The following is a 12,471-nucleotide window of genomic DNA, read 5'->3' as shown; positions in this document are numbered from 1 at the left end:
AACAACTCTAAGACATAGGCACTGTTAGGTCCCATTTTATAGATGTTAACACTGAGATTTACCTAAGAAACTATTTCCCAAATGTGAAATGGGGGCTGAAAATGAGAAAACAGAAAATCTAAATTTATGGGCAATGGCATATAATGCCCAGATATCTCATGAGTCATAATGAAGTAGCAAAAATAAATAATTCACAAGGAAAATGAACAATAATGGTCCTCTCACTTGTCTGGCAAACTCCTGCTCCTCGTTAAGTCCCAGCTGAAATGCCAACTCCCTATTAAAATCTTCGTGGACTCCCCCAGGTAGATCAACTTTGCAGTCCTCTCTCCTCACATAGCCCCCTCTAGTAGCATTTATTGTGCTTTATTGTAATTGATATGTTTATGTGTCTGAACCACCAGACTGTGAGCAGTTTGAGGATAATAATCAGGTCTTATTTATTCAGATCTTTCTAGGGGTAAGCGCAATACCCAGCATAATGGATGCAGTGCATGGTTTCAATTGGCAAAGCCCTCATTAGTAACATTAAAAAAAAAAAAAACTGTTTTCTGGTTTTCAGATGGAGATCCACAGCAAATGATGGGATGCTACACATCAGCTCTAATAACTGAAGACAAATTACAAATATAGGAAATTAATGATTAGGAGAAACTAAAAGGGAAATAAATTACAGAAAACTGAAAAATGTAATAATGCAAATCAGGGGTTTCCCTGAATTTATGTGTAAAAGCAATGTCTACGGAATTTGCAGCAAAATGAAGCCCATCTTCTTTGGCTTTGGTTTGACTGTTAAAAATCTGAGACTTTTTTTTTTCTTTTTTGCAATTGTCTTCAATAAGACTGGAGTCATGAATACCTTTTTGCTTTTGCTTTTGCTTTTTTTAATTTTTTTGGCAAAGTCTACACAAATGAGTATTTGAAAACTTTAGGACAGGTTTCAAGAGATAGGCTAGGGACCATGTAACTTGGAGGAAAACACATGTTTTCATTATTCACCTGAGAAATGCAAGGGTACAAGTGATGAGATTCCATTTGGTTGGTGTTACTATTGAACACAAGGGAAATGGGGCCCTGCCCTCAGCTCCACAAGTTAAAGGCCACACTCCGGCCTCCTTCATCCATTTCTCCCCACTAGACAAAAAGGATGTGTCCACCCAGAGCCTGCATCCCCCCTTCTGGGATCTCGGCTCACTGCAACCTCCGCCTCTGGGGTTCAAGTGATTCTCCTGCCTCAGCCTCCAAAGTAGCTGGTATTACAGGCACCCGCCACCACACCCGGCTAATTTTTGTATTTTAATAGAGATGAGTTTTCACTGCGTTGGCCAGGCTGGTCTCAAACTCCTGACCTTAAACGATCCACCCACCTCAGCCTCACAAAGTGCTGGGATTACAGGCATGAGCCGCCTTGTCTGGCAATCCTACTTCTAAGACTAATTGCAGCCTCTCTGTTGGGTCAAGGGCAGACTGGTCTAGTCCCAGAGGATGGCCAAGTAGTAGTAGAGGGCAGTGGGGAGTGGACAAAGCTCAAACACACAGGCAGGGATGGCCCCACACAAGCTCCCAAGGTTCCTCACTGTGTAGCAGGAAGTGGGCCACCGGCCAGTGCTGTCCCTCCAAACTGCCATGTCTCGGTGCACTTCTCCAAGCCAAATGACAATCACAAACTCCCACCTGGCCTTCCAAGTCCTTAGTGGGTATTTTTATCAAAGTAAGAGGATAGAACATTTTTCACTTGTTTGTGATCCTGATTTATACACTAAAAATTAAAACATGCCTTGTAACTAGACTTCCACTTACGCTCTTGCCCTGGGCACCCTTAATGTGAGGAGGCAGTAGTAACGATAGTCAGTGTATAAAACTGAGAAAGAAAAAGATAAAACTGGCTGGGCACGGTGGCTCACGCCTGTAATCCCAGCACTTTGGGAGGCTGAGGCTGGCGGATCATGAGGTCAAGAGATGGAGATCATCCTGGCCAACATGGTGAAACCCTGTCTCTACTAAAAATACAAAAACTAGCCAGGTGTGGTGGCACCTGCCTGTAGTCCCAGCCACTTGGGAGGCTGAGGCAGGAGAATTGCTTGAACCTAGGAGGCAGGGGTTGCAGTGAGCCAAGATTGCGCCATTGCGCTCCAGCCTGGGAGACAGAGCAAGACTCCGTCTCAAAAAAAAAAAAAAGAAAAAAGAAAGAAAGAAAAAGATAAAACCTAAAAGACTAATAGATTAAAAGGCTTCCCTCTCCAAATTCACAGTAAATGTGAACTCTGAGATGAGAAAGATTCAGACCCTAAGAGCACGTGATACAAAATAGATGCTGATTAAACACTTGTGGAATGAATTAATGAGGAACAAGCATGTATTGCGTGTTCAGCTCAATGACAGCATTGTCTATATGACGTAATTCGGGGTATACAGGGAAGCCGAGCATGACCAGGACCACCCACCACGCCACTGGACCTCACAGAGTCCTACAAGGTCCCCAGGTGACCTTGGCATTTCCTCTCCCGGCCACTCCAGTGCCTCTGTATCCCTCCATGCTGTTCATGGGATCAGCATTTTTTTGAGTTCTCATCCTTTTGGTTTTCAGACAGATTTTCACCCTTTTTAACATCTCAGCAATTTCTTCGACCTCTCCCCTTGTTCTGTCCCACCCTCAGCCAATCAGCAGCCAACACCAGACCTCCCAATCTCTGCCCAACCCCCACTCCCAAATTCCTGCAGCAATCACCCTGTACTACTTCCCCTTTTAGGGGTGCCAGTGAATCTTTCTTCCCCATTATATGTGACAACAATGTCTTACTTAATTTTGCTTTCCCACAGCACCTGGCACAGGGCTTCTCACCCAGTTGGCACTGAGGAACATTTGTGGAATATTCATTGAATGAATTTTGGATGCAGTAGAACCATTTTAAAACATTTTTATGTTTCTAAATTCCTACATGAATATTTTGCATTAAGAGCATAGGTTCTGGCGTCAGGCTGCCTAGATTCTAATCCCTGCTCTGCCACCTCCTACTTGTGTGATCTTATGCAAATCAACCTTGGTTTCCTCCTTTGTAAGATGGAAATGATGACAGCTCCTACCTCAGAGAGTTGCTGTAAAGATTCATGGAGTTAACATATGTAAAACTAAGAAGTGCTTAGAACAGTACTTGGTACATAAGCCTTTGATATGTGTTAGCTTTTGTTGTTGTTGTTGTTGTTGTTTTTGAAACAGAGTCTCTGTCACCCAGGCTGGAGTGCAGTGGCATGATCTTGGCTCGCTGCGACCTTCACCTCCGGGTTCAAGCAATTCTCCTGTCTCAGCCTCCCAAGTAGCTGGGACCACTGGCATGTACCACCACGCTCAGCTAATTTTTGGTATTTTTAGTAGAGACAGGGTTTCACCATGTTGGCCAGGCTGGTCTCGAACTGCTGACCTCAAGTGATCCACCTACCTCGGCCTCCCAAAGTGTTGGGATTACAGGCCTGAGCCACTGCACCCAGTCACATGTTAGTTTTTATTTAATCTTCTCAACAAGCTTACTTGGTAGGTACTATTGTTTCCATTTTCTTTTTTTTTTTTTCTCCTATTCTGTCTTTTATTTATTTATTTTTATTATACTTTATGTTCTCGCGTACATGTGCACAACATGCAGGTTTGTTACATATGTATACATGTGCCATGTTGGTGTGCCATGACCCATTAACTCATCATTTACATTAGATATATCTCCTAATGCTATCCCTCCCCTCTCCCCCCAGCCCACAACAGGTCCCGGTGTGTGATATTACCCTTCCTGTTTCCGTTTTCTAGGCGAAGAAACTTAAGGTGTTTGGAGGACTAAAGTAATGTGTCCAGCCTCACAGAGCCAGTGCTCCACAACTGAAATTCCCACCAGGATCAACCCACTCAGGCCTAGGGCTACGGACTCCTCACTACATCACTGCACTGCACAAGGCAGTCACTAATAAATGCCCTGTGACTCAGCATGACAGAAACAGTGGAGCAGACACTTGACAGGTGCAATCCCGTCAGCCAGAACTGCCCTGTGGTTTTACTCTCTGAGAATGGGGAAGCACAACGAGGGTAATTTCTCAAATCAGACAGCCCTTTTGAATCTGGCCTGGGAATCAACGTGGACTGAGTATTTTTTTCCTATGAGACTTCAGACCTGCCCCACCACCTCTCTGGCACCAGGAACACACTGTGACTGGTGAGAGGGGATGTGGTTCATAACTGCCCCACTTAGGCCATATAAAGGGCCATATGGAAGCCAGAAGGGGAAAAAAAAATGAGGTTCTACAATGCATCCCAAGATAGCGTAATATTTAATACTTTTAGAAGCACAAGACTGGCTAAAACTCCAGTAGGCACCCAATAAATACCTGGGAGCTTGTCTCCTTGATAGAACTCTGACAACTGAACCTGACAACTGGCCAAATCATTGCCTTTAAGAGCCATGTCTGTCCCCGACTCCCACTATATTTGCCTCTGGGTTCAAGTGATCCTCTTGTCTCAGCCTCCAGAGTAGCAGAGACCACCGGCATGCACCACCATGCCCAGCTAATTTTTTGTATTTTTAGTAGAGACAGGGTAGTAAGCCCTTAATCAAAAGGCCTATGAAAGTAGAAGCAGCAATTTTTATTCTAATATGAGATTTTAAGTTCTCCAACTCTTAAGGATTTGACATGCTAAATTTCTTTGTGTTAAGAAATTGTTTTTAAGAACATGTGCCTGGCATATCCCATGTCAGGGGAACATGCCAGAGGAACTATAGAAATAATTCCTGATGCCAGTAAAAGCAAAAACAAACAAGCAACAGAACAGATGCTGGAGTGTGCTCAAGCTATTCAGTAGCTTGATGAGGTACTTTTTTCTCATATTGAGTTTTTTTTATTGCTGTTTTGTTTTGTTTTATTTTAAGGTAGTGTCTTGATACATTGCCCAGGTTGGTCTTGAACTCCTGGACCAAGAAGTCTTCCCACTCCAGCCTTCTGAATAGCTGAGACTACGGGCGCACACCACTCACCTGGTTCAGATTCGTTTTTAATCTTCTTTTCTTTTGTTTTCTTTACTTTTCTTTTCATCTTTCTGAAACTGGGTCTTGCTCTGTCACCCAGGTGCAGTGGCATGATCTTGGCTCACTGTAATGTCTGCATCCTGGGCTCCAGTGATCCTCCTACCTCAGCCTCCAAGGTGTGTGCCACCATGCCCAGCTAATTTTTGTACGTTTTTGTAGAGACAGGGTCTTAACATGTTGCCCAGGCTGATCTCGAATTTCTGGGCTCAAGGGATCCTCCCACCTTAGCCTTCCAAAGTGCTGGGATTACAGGAGTGAGCCACCATGCCCAGCATTTCAGACACTTTAAGGTCATAATTTTTACTGTAATCCCTAATTAATAATTTCCTATTTTTCAAAGGCTTTCATTAATCATTGAATTATTTCATGTTTCAGATAGGTATAAACCTATTATTTCATGTTTGGATATTTTGGTAAAACAAATTTAAGCAATTTCTTTAAATTCAGGTCTTTGGAATAGATTGTTTTTTTAAGTAGAGTAACCAAAAGCTAATTTAAGTTCATCTAAATTCAAATATTAGTATTAATCAAGAAATTTAGTTCCAATTTTCCAAAGTTGGAAAAATCTACAAAAGAAAATAACCACAAAACTTTTTTTCTCAGGGTTCAATGCTTAGGTAAATCATGCAAAATAACACAACACATGCTAATATAAGAAATTTGCTTTTAAAAATGTTTGTGAAACTACAGGTCATAATCCACTGAGATCATAAAATCAATTCAGTAAGTCACAAACAGCATCCCTTTTGAAAAGTGAAAGACAATTTTAAAAAGATAATTATCAGAATACATTGCAGCTGGTAGGTACATCTTTGCAAAATTTTTGTCTCAACTCTTTATGTGAATACACACACACACGTTTATTGGTAATGGATTGTGATAGAAATTTTTTTTTAATGTGGGTTTCCCTAAAATATGTTTGAAAGCCTTGTTCTAGAAATGTCCTTCAGTTAACACATCTTCTGCCCATGAACCATGTACATGTACAGTTTAGTACATCCAGTCAACAAAAGTTTCTTGAATGCCTATGTGAGAATTAGCATTCTTGCTCATGACCCAGCGCCCCAAACTATCTAAGACTCATTTATGTTAACCATACTCCAGTGCATTTTAGCATGGATTAAAATGAAAAAGTATTTAGGCCAATCCAAAGGTAAGCAAAAAATTAAATTAACTAAAAAGCCCCATTGTTCAAGCATACTGATGGTTGTTTGTAATAACCCTTTGGAAACTTGAAACTGAAAACTACTTCCTTGGCATTTTTTTCCTCCATCCTGTACACACACTGATAAGTTATTGTGGGCAAGAAATGTTTGGGAGGATATGAGTTAGCACAGAATTTTTCATTCAAGGGAAAAAAGTGTTATATTTATTTTGAGAAGAAATGTCATGCAAAAATTACACAGATTCATAACTTTTAAGCCATGTGTGCTTTCTAAAGTTTGAGACTGTCTCTTTCAGCACAATTTCTCAATCTATTTCAGTGCTATGAATTTTATCATTATTTAAAAATTAATTTTTGAATAAAATTCCATCTCAGTTACATAGATTCACAATTATAAACTTAAAAAGATTATTCAGTTTGTAGCTTAGAGCATACCAGAATTTACTCATATTATATAATAAGACTCTGCATTCGTAGAGAAAGACTTTGCTGAAAACATTAGTGTAAATGCTAACGGTTAAGATGGTTGTTAAAATTTTTAAATCACTTTCATTTTGGGTATTTTAAGTAATTTTGGGGTGCCTGAAGTGCTTCAGTGAAATATCTCCACAGAGTAATCCTTCAAAAAGTGTTGATTAAATGATGTATTTGGAGAGTTAATAAATGAAGCAATCAAGCAGAAGCAATAAATCTATTGATAATTTTCACCACAATATGTTTATCGCCAAAAAGCACTGGTTGCTGGTGAAATCTATTGAACACTTGCTATGTGCCAGGAACTAAGTTAGGCATTTCCATGTGTTCTCTCATTTTATCCTCACAAAAATGTGGAAGTGAATACTAGCATTATGGCCATTACACAGATGAAACCACTGAGACTTAAATAACTTTTTCAATGTCCCACAACTGGTAAGTGGAAGAATAGGATCTAGGATTTGAGATGGAAAAAAAATTCAATATTGGGTCCAAATTCTAACAATCTTAAGTGAATCCTTTGGGCTGCTTTATTTTTATGAAAGAGCCTTCCGGCCGGGCAGTTACTTACACCTGTAACCCCAGCGCTTTGGGAGGGTGGGGCGGGCAGATCGCTTGAGCTCAAGAGTTCAAGACCAGCGTGGGCAACATGGAAACCCTATCTCTACCAAAAAAGATTTTATAAATTAGCCAGCTATGGTGGTGCACCTGTAGTCCCAGCTACTAGGGAGCCTAAGGTGGCAGGATCGCTCGAGCCCGGGAGGTAGAGGCTGCAGTGAGCCGAGATCACACCACTGCACTCCAGCCTGGGCAACAGAGAGACACCCTGTCTCAAAAAAACAGAAAAAAGAGCCTTCCCACTTCAGCCCTAAGACCAGAATGATTTGCCCACTTTTTGGAGCCTTCGGGAAATGGAATACATATCTGAGAGACAGACTTAATGTCTAATCTGCAGGAACAATCTTTCATGGTAGAGATGGGAGGAAGTGGGGCTGTGCAGTTGTATCTTTGGATGGCCTTTCAAGCTAAGACCTTGATCTGCTCAAAGCAATTTCTCTCCTTCATGCTCAATGAGCCCTGACACTTTGGTGTCCTGGGTCTGTTACTCATATTTCTCTTATACTGGAAACCTGCAGACTCTCAGCTCTTCCCAGGAAGGCAGGGCCAGGTTGTTCGCCACAAAGCACTGGTTGCTGGTTGAATCAAGAGTAGGTGGACCGGAAACCAGTAGGTGGCTTTATTCAAAGGATCTCACCCAACAATGGCAGTAGAATGAGCTAAGCTAGCCAAGCTAAGTTCCTCTGGAATTTGGCTCAGGAAATATGGAGAAGGGAATGGAAAAGAATGTGGAGAGAAGCTGAGACAGTAAGAGAGAAACTATATGGGGCCAAAAGAGAGAGTCAAGAAGGCAGAAGGCCCCTAGAGCTGGCTTTCTGTTCCAGCTCCCATCCATACATGGCTATTCATATTTTGTTTTTATAAAAAGTTTTTAAACACCTCTTTTTTTCCTTAAGGAACCCACTGTTTCTTCTCCTAACTGATCTATTTAAATTATCACTGTGACTATGAAACATGGAATTAAAACCATAGACACTACTCCATGAGCATCTATTAGCAACGATCTCATAGTAACTCTATCACCCAGACCTTGTCAAAGGGTGAGAGAGGCCTGTGCTTTTTCCAACTGGTTCCTGGCATATGTAAAAAGTCAAAACACCTATGTGCAACTTATAAAAAAGTTAAAGCTTTTAGTTTAGCTTTTTAAAGAAAAGGTGGACCTTTTCTTCCTCGGGCTTGTCAGTGGATCTCTGTGACCATGCAAAACTCGACCAGAGATTGTATCAAAACTCAGTACTTGCAGCTCTGAGTGAACATGAAGCCAAATAACCCTGTGGGCTTCCCCTCTGCTGTCCTTGATACTGCTTTAGGAAGGAGAGGCCAGGGCCAGAATTAAGGGGGAAGGGAACACAGGATAGATGCATAGGGCAGGGGTACTTTGGTTCCAAGGAAATAAAAGTTCTAAGTCTGTGGTGAAGAAGACCTTCAGTAAGCGGCTAAACGGGAGTGCCAGGAACATATGAGAAAGGTAAGATGTGGAAGAAAGAAGGAAGACCTCATAAAAGGCATGGGTGGCTGGGCGCAGTGGCTCACCCCTTTAATCCCAGCACTTTGGGAAGCCGAGGCAGGCGGATCACGAGGTTAGGAGCTCAAGACCAGCCTGGCCAACATGGTGAAACCTTGTCTCTACTAAAACAAACAAACAAACAAAAAACCCCACAAAAATTAGCTGGGCGTGGTAGCGTGCACCTGTAAGCCCAGCTACTCTGAAGCTGAAGCAGGAGAAGCACTAAACCTGGGAGGTGGTGGTTGCAGTGAGCCGAGATCGCGCTGCTGCACACTGTAGCCTACGTGACAGAGCAAGACTCTCTCGGAAAAGAAAAAAAAAAAAAAAAAAAAAGGCACGGGCTACAGGAAGAAGTCAACGGTAAAACGTTCACTTCATGCTTTTCCCTAGGGTCTTTCTCATAATACAAATACATGCATTTGCCTCGAGCTTCTGTCTCTTGATCCTGATCTTATAACATCAGCATCTGCATCGCACCTTACACTTTACACAGGGCTTTCACCCACCTTATTATACTTAATTCTTACACCACTAGGAGTGGGACAATATGCTTATTAATCTATTTTACAGATGGTAAAGTGGAGGCCGAAGCTATTAATTTTGAGCAGCACAAATCCAGGGGTCTTTTTTTCATTGCACTATTCTGGAAACAGGCAGGTAAAAAGCTTCTCTCAGACATCACCACCTCTGCCTTTGCCTGTTCGTGCAAGTCTGAGATAAAAGAAAAAAGGAGAAAATCTAACTTCTCCACAATATAGAAATGTAATTCAATACTAATGGGTATTTCTGCTATAGTTATTTTATATGCAGGACTTTTTAAGGATTCACCCTCAGAAGACTCTATCCCTTCTTAGTCCTCAATTATATATATATCACTTCTTATTTTGACATAAAAGATGAATATTTCATTTAGGCAGGCTTATTGGAAAGGGTAACACACTATCTTGGTTGCCCTACTTTAAAAAAGATTCTTTATGCTTACTTGGGGTTAAAAATAGCTTGATTTTACAGCAAAAGCTTGATACCGCACATCCAACACAAAGTGTACCAGATTAGGCCCCCAGGACTGGGCTCTTTCACTCTCCAATATCATATTTTTCTCAAAGTCTCCTTGCCCAACCTCAAAAGTTCTTGATATGAAACAAGTAACTTCATGCTTATTTTTAAAATCTCAGTAAATGTGAGGAACCTTTGCCATAGGAATAATGACAACAAGCATGTCCTTATGTATCAGTTCATGGTTCATAAAACATTTGTATCAATATCATATGCTAATCATCACAATACACAGAAATGACTGTTAACTTCATATAAATGTTCGTAATCAGAATCAGAAAGATTAACTTGCCCAAAGTTTCACAGCTCGTTGGTGGCAGATCTGGGACTAGAACCTAAGCACCCTGAATAACTGAATGTGGAGAGAAGACATTTATTCAGTGTCTTTTCAATATTCCATGATCATTTCTGCATCAACAGTAAATCCTAACATGATAATTTATTTATTTAACAATCAAGCAACAAAACCCTATTCATTAATTCATTCATTCAATATTATCTGAGCCCTTTCTCAGTACCTTTTCTAGGTACTGAGAATACAGCAGGGAAATAATAGACAAAAATGTTATATTTCAATTGTGATTCCAGCTAATTATTTGTGTGTATGAATATATATATTTACATTGCATTACATTGTATTAGGTATTAAAAGTAATCTAGAGATGATTTAAAGTACACAGGAGGATGTGCATAGGTTATATGCAAATACAATTTTGCATCAGGGACTTGAGCACCTGTGGATTTTTGATTTTTGACTAGTGTGTGTGTGTGTGTGTGTGTGTGCATGTGCGCGTGCACGCACATGTGCATGTGTATGCCTGTATATACGTTGAGATGTGTTATGTATGTGTGTGGGTGCATGCACCCATAATGCTAAATAGTAAGAAATATTAAGGAGAAAAATAAAGCATAGATGGAAGTGGGAACAATTATTCATGTGCACCAGGAGAGTACACCTTGCTCATCTGCTTTAGTTTTATGGTTTCAACAGTAAAAACACTGCAAACAACCTAACTGCTCATTTTCATGAAAATGGATAAATACTGCGTGGCAGAGTTACAGAATGGAATATTATGCAACAGCAAAAATGTATGATCTATGTGTACCAGATACAATATAGTTTAATGATAAAAATATAACCTTAAGTGGGGAAAAGCAGAAAGTCACAGAAGACTACATACACTATCATGTCATTTTTTAACCAAAAAAAAAAAAAAAAAACAAGCAAAACTAAATGACATACTCTTCAAGAATACATACATATGTGGTAAACATATTTTAGATGGTTAAAAATGCAAACTCTAGTAGGAAAGTAGAGGGTTGGATCAGAGAAAAACACACAGGGCTGTTTCGTTGATGTTGAGAATGGTTTAGCATCTAGGATGGGTGGTAGGGTCATGAGTTTTCATTTTATTATTATGCTGCAAAACTTCCATATATGTTACATATATTATTGTGTATTTATCAAATATATGACAATACATAATTTAAGACATATACGAGAAGAACACTTAGAATTATGTTTTTAAATCATTTCAGATTGTTTATATCACAAAGTTGCATTTTATATTCGAGCAACAGGCAGCCAAGAAGATGTTTACAGTACACTGAAGTTTACAAAGGCCTTTCTTATAATGTCTTTTTTAAATCTTGTATAGTAGTTATTATTATCCCTAGCTTTCAGATGAGTAAACCAAGGAAGAGCTTAAGTGATTTATTTAATCTCACACAACTTGCCAGTGGGAGAGATGTCTTTAATTGTCTAAAATTAATGCTCCTATAACCATTTGGAAGCACAGGGCTTTCTTGCTCAACAAAAGACCAAATAAATCCTAGAACATTAGAGCTGGAAGGAGTTTAAAGATCAACCTTTTCAATTCCTTCATTTCACAGATAGAGAAAAGAAGACCCACATACATTAAGGATTTGCCTGGCATCACACAGCTCCTTTCAATGGAAGAAAGGACAGTTGACTCGTCTTGACTCACATCTGAACCCGAGTGAAGCCCTTTTACACTCTGTCAGACTGCCTTTGAAGTAGATTGATACTATTATTTTGTAGCCACTAGGCTATAAGAAGACCAAAAACTTGAACTTAAGGCATGCCAAATATCCATCATTCAGATGAATGTTGAAGACTATTATTCATAACAGAAAAGCTACAGAGAGTCTTATTTATTAATAACATCAACTGATGTATTAAGTATCACAGCACTTTACTTATGAATGCAAGTTTGATATATGAAAAAAAAAAATTCCGGTAACAAGATGAAAAACCCAACAGCTGCTTTCTGAAGAGAGATAAAGAACCTTATCATTTGAAGAGATCCTCAATCTGAGACATCCAATGAAACATCAGTGATACTGGTTCTTAAAATGGCATCAGAGTCATTAAAACGTATACAAATGAGTTGTTATATTAGTCTTTTAAGAATACTCAGAGCCTCAATAGTCTTTCCTCACACTCCTTATAATCTCCAGTTACTAAAGGTTTTTAAATTCATTTAAATAAACCCTATAGTGAATAACTATAAAAAGTAGAATGAGGAGATGTATTTGTCAGCTTACTCCTTTCTGCCCGTGGACGC

The sequence above is a fragment of the Macaca thibetana genome, chromosome 14 (genome assembly GCF_024542745.1).
Source record: "Macaca thibetana thibetana isolate TM-01 chromosome 14, ASM2454274v1, whole genome shotgun sequence".
NCBI lineage: Eukaryota > Metazoa > Chordata > Mammalia > Primates > Cercopithecidae > Macaca > Macaca thibetana.
The sequence above is the reverse complement of the archived record's forward strand: the minus strand, read 5'-3'. Positions refer to the sequence as shown.